General features: G+C 37.1%; 1 long non-coding RNA gene across 1 annotated transcript; it reads left to right on the top strand.

Moving 5' to 3' along the window:
- Window positions 1–2,353: 2,353 nt before the first annotated feature.
- LOC112943175 lies at window positions 2,354–5,917 on the top strand. Its single transcript, XR_003248533.1, has 3 exons — window positions 2,354–2,408; window positions 3,387–3,472; window positions 5,886–5,917. It is a non-coding gene; the product is annotated as an uncharacterized LOC112943175 (long non-coding RNA).
- Window positions 5,918–6,285: the final 368 nt, after the last annotated feature.

Raw genomic sequence — 6,285 nt, 5'->3', positions numbered from 1 at the left:
GAATTAAGATGGTATGGGTCTTTAGAGATAAACATCACTGTAAAACAGTGGGTAAAATCTGAAAGAATATTTCCTGGCTTGAGATAACAGRGCTCCCTTTTTAGTTCAAGCATTAAGCACGAACCCAGGGGGCACAGGAATGTGAATTTTTGTTTCATCACCTACTTCTCTGCCAATGAAGTTGTTAAGTGGGATGAATATCTGCTTACTTTGGAGATATTAGCTGATCATGTTTCTATTAAAAATATTACAATCAGGGAAGGTGTCATTTGAACAGACACTAGAGAAGATGCAACTGAATACTAAACGCTACTCAAGATAGTCTAGTGCTAAGAAGGCTCCCTTTATCCTCACTTTTACAACACTTGCTTTCCACTATTATTTTTGGAAACTGCTATGCAAATATCCTGTTACTGATGACTATCCTAGCTAATCATCACGTGAATCCAAATAAGCCCCTAAAATTCAATAGCATCCTTTTTTAAGATAGAGTAGCAGGTTATCTTTCCAATGAATCCAGCAGTGTAGCAAAAACATAGTGCTCCTGTTCAAGGAAGGCACCAAGTCTAAAAGTGATTTCACAGAAGACAATCAGCAGCATAGCAGCTATATTGGAATATTTTCCTTGGAAATTATCTACTGTATTTTATAGAATAAGGATAAAAGGAAAATCTATAAGGTACTCAGCCTCTACAGCTAACTTCACATTTGGCTACCTCAAGTCACTAGATTACATACCATAACTGTGCCAACAAACTAAACAACCACCCCTTCCCTTTGCTTTTTTTGTGCTCAAGTGAGTGACAAAGCGACAAATTCCTGCTTCAAATGTGACTAGAGGTAAATGTTACTCACTCAAACCTCTGTTAAGAGTGTTACTACTGCTGACTATACCCTCAAAATGTGTGACCTTCCCTCCAACCTTTTGGGAATCTCTAGCAAACTTTCTAATTATCTTTTTCAGCTCTTCTCTCAAGCCTTCAAGGAAGCCCATGACTCAGCCTTCATGGCTCAAGCTGCTATTTCCTAGGAGCAGTAGGAGACGAGCAATACAATACCCAACTCCAAGCAAGTCAGTGCTATAAGCCAAATCTCTCTTGACCAGGTTTCTCTTACTTCTTCCTGCTGAAGCTAAAATAGCAGTGAAGAGTGATATGAAGAAATGTCATTGGCTTCTTTGCTAACTTCACTATACCCAGGTCAAAGTTCAGTGCAAAAGTCTGTGGAAGATACTGGTCTTTGATGATATAAACCAACAGTTACATCCTAAAGGCATATATCCTTAAGACCAGTGCAACACAGAGTATCTTGTACAATGATGAGTTTTCTACAGGAGGGATGATTTCAAATTGAAAAGCATGTTTCTGTGCTATATGATCCATCGTTTCCATAGGAAAGAAAACTCCACATTCTGCCATGGTTATAAATATAWTCAATTTAAAAGTGTAGAAAGTCAATCTGTTTGTTAAAAGTGGCAGCCATAAAACTTTTCTCTGCATCAGCATTCTTTCATCTTGCCTTGAGCAACACAACATTTTTTTTCTCCGAAAGGTTATGAAGTCTTTTTTGAAAGGTCACTGGATCAGTAGATATATACAAACATGCACACCCTTTCCTTCTGCCTTCAAGTTCTCCTCACCATGAAAATGATACAAAATGCTTCACTGGACACACACACACACACACACACACACACACACACAAAAAAAATGCAATTTTGGTTGGAACTGGATAGAAAACACAGGAATTACAGAACTGATTGTGCCAGCTGGAATGTATACAGACAACAGGTGTGCCAGAAGAGCAACCCAACTAAAAGAAGACACCTGGCTAAAGCCAGATTTGTGGATGATGCTCCTACAATAACAGAAGAAAACGTTACATGTCTTTGATGTTCTTTAAAGTGCTCCACTTATAATTCTTTGGCCTTTGCTTTTTTTGTGATGTCTGTCTGCATTAAATACATCTCTCATCTCTTTCTGCCATCTAWTTTCCTCTGCTGCTTATTTATTATATCACTGACCTCTTTTTTCTTTGTTTTCTGTGTATATTCCTTGCATATTTTTACCAAGATATTTCATCAAAGTGGTTCTGTCACCTCCCTTCTAAGGCATTTACAGCATTTGAACTTATCATTGACTTGATATTAACTTAAGTCACACAGCATCAAAATCAAGCTTTAAAAGAAAACCATGCAGTGTTTTGGGGTTTTTGTTTTCATTTTTGTTTTTGTTTTGATAGAGAGAATTTGTAAAGTTTGTAATGGAAAAATATATTTTTACTTATATTTAAAATACTATATATGTGTGTCTTAAATTCAAGGGAGAACAGAATGAAGCTAAAAGTTCGTTCCTGGAAGCCCCAAGACACATGAATTAATGGATCCTACTAAACTTGGATTGTTTACCGTAAGTAAAAGGACTATTTTTTAAACTTCTTATGAATTTCATGGACTTCATAAAGCAAGTCTGTTTAAGTGGCAATAGTTTCTTATAGTGAAGTACCAAATAATGAACCTAAGAGTCAGCATTTTTGGCTTATTCACCAACGTGAAGCAATCTATTTGGTTTCTGAAAGCCAAAACTTAACTGGGTCCTAAGGGGCACTATGCCTAGAAAGAACCTGTAGAGCCAGTCAATCATGACAAAGGAAAACACAGAACTAGTTCAAAAGGTTGAACTTGTTTTCCAAATTCTGTATTTGTGTTTGCTATGAAAAAGTCAAAACCTCTCTGTAGTTCTTCGTTTGCGTTCAATACRCTGAAATCAGGAAGATGACAGTTGCTAAAGTCAGAATAAAACAGAAGAGTGTTTCCTACAGCTTTCTTTTTTTTTCCATCTAGTAATAAACACAATTTGGTTTAAGAATTTTAAGTTTTAAATTGGTTTAAATCCCACTCATTTCAGCCTTCTTAAAATACAACTCAGTCTGTTCAGCCCCTCAAAGAATGATGAAATATAACTGTTCCCTTCTATTTTCAATCCTTAGAAATTCAGACACATGGGGTTCAAAGCCAAATCCCTAGTGATTTTCAATTTAGCTTCCCTTTATAAGTCAAAATACTTCATATATCCATTTTCTTAAACAGAACATATTTTTATATTGATTTTCAGTTTTTGTTTTCATCATTATTTCAGAAACAAGAAGCACTGGTGCCACAACAGATCTGTGATAAACATTAGAACAAAAAATAGAACTTTGTATTTCTTTGACAGATCTTGTAAAGCTGTTCCCAAAAGAGAGCTCTTTTAGTCTCACTCTAGGGACAAGGAAACTGAGATCTATGAAAAYTGAAAACAATAGCATGTACAACTGGGTTCCCTTATGTGAACTGCAGTAGCTTGACTCATGTCAATAATAAAATCAAACACTGATTTCATTTTAAGGAAGAGCTTGATGTGTGGGCTGCTGACTATCTGTTTCCAATGCTGACTGTGTGTAACCGCCTGTTCATGGAGTTGCTGTTTCTGAGGTAGGTCCATGGCAGTGTGTGATATTCAAGCTCCCAAAATTGGGAGCCTTCTCTTTCCTTATGAGTTATTTTCATTTAAAATTCAAGTGTTTTGTTGTTATTGTTTGTCACTTAGTCTCATAAAATACCTCCTTTATCACTTTTCTTTCCTTCTGTATTCACTTCTAATTCTATTCTTATAATTTTAATATGATTTTTTTCTTTATTGAAGAACTGCTAGTGCAGTTTTTTGATGTACTGGATCAAATGGACTGGATGGTCAAACTCATCTTCATCACTTCGTTTTTACTTTAAGGCACAAATCACATCTTCACCTGCATYTATATTCAGAACTGAAGCCAAAAGGTTACAGAATTAGTCTAGGTTTTTGACAGCTATCAGAACTGCAATCAGAAATGAAAATATAAAAATAATGTTCTTATTTATTCAGGAAGAACACTGAACAGAAATTCTCTAATTTATATAYATACGTATATATTTTACTCAGAAAGAAGAAATCCTATATAGGGCACGACACTGCTAAATGCAGTTCCACACCTTGCATACTGGAGCTTCAAATACAGGCATTTTCCCCATAAGAGCAGAACTAAATAATATAATCCTTCTAAATAACATGCTCATGCCTAGTGGCAAGATGGCTTGGTTCTATTCTCTGTTCTGTTTCCAACCGTATCTTGATTTCTCCATGTATGAAATGAAATTCTTTTCAGTTCCCTTTAAGATCTAAGAAAGGAGGCATGTAGATGTCAAGTACTGTATTTAAATGCACATATATCTTCTTGATAACATAGCTATGTTTCAAAGAACACTTGCTTGGAATTACCCACTGATACCCGCTTCAGAGCAACAAAGGTGATTAAGGGAGTGGAACATCTATTGTATGAGGAAAGACTAAGCGAGCTGGGCCTGTTTAACCTACGGAATAGAAGGCTGAGAGGAGATCTGGTCAATCTGTATGAGTACCTAAGGGGAGAATGTAAAGAGGATGGGGCCAAACTCTTCCTGGTGGTGGCCAGTGATAGGATAAGGGGCAATGGATACAAGTTGAAACACAAGAAGTTCCATCTTCATGTSAGGAAACCTTCTTCCCTGTGAGGATAACAGAGCCTTGGAACAGGCTGCCCAGGGCGGTTGTGGAGTCTCCTTCTCTGGAGATCTTCAAAATCCACCTGGATACGACCCTGTGCCCTGTGCTCTAGGTATCCCTGCTGGAGCAGGGGTTTTGGATTAGATGATCTCTAGAGGTGCCTTTCAACCCCAGCCGTTCAGTGATTCAGTGATTTGGTGATACAGAAAAAGAATACGGATAAGGTAAATAAGAACCTCATTTTATTTCATGTGTCCTGTGATGCGGTGGAGACAGTGAAGTAAAATAGAGACTATTGTTTCTCTGCTGGTGTGAGGGCTACAACAGTAAATATTTTCTGAGAGTTTATAAAGTTTTCAAAACAAAAGGCTTGTGGAACAAATCTGTGTAAATCATATGTAGAGATATCTACAACATATCAGCAGGCAAAGTTCCTTAAATATCTATAGCTTATAGCATGTTGTCAATGCCCACAGTTCTCCATTTCTCCCTGACCTGAAAATTTTCCATYGTTTTGTACACAAAAATACTAGGAAGCAGCCAGGAGAGTTTTTTGTTTCTTTTGGATGGAATTACTTACTTTATAAAATCTAATATGCCTGAGAGCTTGCCTTTTTTTTTTCCCAACTTAACTAGTCAGTCTAATAAAACCTATTGCCTTTACCTTATCTTTCCTACCTCTGTAAACGATTACAGCCATGACATTTTCACTTTCATATTCTCTTCGAGTACAGGATGACCCTTAAAGGCCACTGAACTTTGCCTTTCCCCATGACTATTTATCTGCGCCCAGCTAGYAAGGCAGCTCATCTCAGGATAAAACCCATGCAGGATTTTCTGTAGCTAGGACTGGAGGCCACACTGTGTTTAAACATTATGCAGCAGATCTTAAAGCAGATCTTAAGCAGATCTTAAACAGATCTTAAAACATTACACAGCAAGACTGATATCATCTTGCTGCTTTCTCCTCAGAGCTCACCTCAGAGAGGTAAATTAAATAGCGAAATAAGTAAGATTTTTGCATATGTTCAGGAATTTGGCCAAGCAAGAACAACTTCCTTGTCTTATTCTCAGTCTTGAGTAGTCCCTGTAGCACACAGGAGCATATTGACCACCACATGCTACAAAAATTATTACAACATACTGCTAGCCTTACACAGCTAGCATCAATTCCAGCATGCTAGTATTAATGACATTTTCAGGCAACAGTGAAACCTAGCTGAAACAGAAACAACTGAAACAACTGAAACAACTGAAACAACTGAAACAACCTCCTTGTTGTGTAGGGAATATTTTTGCAACTAACTCTCATTTAAAATTCTTCAGTGCTGGCCTTCCTACCTCACATCTATGAGCTGACAAAGCTACAAATGAAGCCTCCAAGAACAACAACAACAAAAAAATCAAGTTAAAAGAATGATGAATTGGAATTTCTCAGATGTTTATAGGACAAACACAGCAAGGAGAAACTCTTCTGAGATATTTGAAGGGATCAGCAAAGAACACCACATTTTCTTACTCCATCTAAAATTCAGCTTGTCTTTCCTGTCTCTCTCATTTTGCTTTGCGTGTTTGACCCCACTGCTGACAGAGAGCTTCATGGTATTATTTTGTTACGTGCAGACTTAAATAGTTCTTCTAGTCTCTTTAACAGAACAATAATAATGCAGATCTCAAGTTTTGGGATGCAGAGGGCTAAACAAATTTTTCAAGGAGCTAAGCATAA

Source organism: Nothoprocta perdicaria, unplaced genomic scaffold (genome assembly GCF_003342845.1).
Source record: "Nothoprocta perdicaria isolate Ctin4 unplaced genomic scaffold, notPer1 scaffold_142, whole genome shotgun sequence".
Classification (NCBI taxonomy): domain Eukaryota; kingdom Metazoa; phylum Chordata; class Aves; order Tinamiformes; family Tinamidae; genus Nothoprocta; species Nothoprocta perdicaria.
This window is presented reverse-complemented; position numbering and strand designations above follow the sequence as displayed.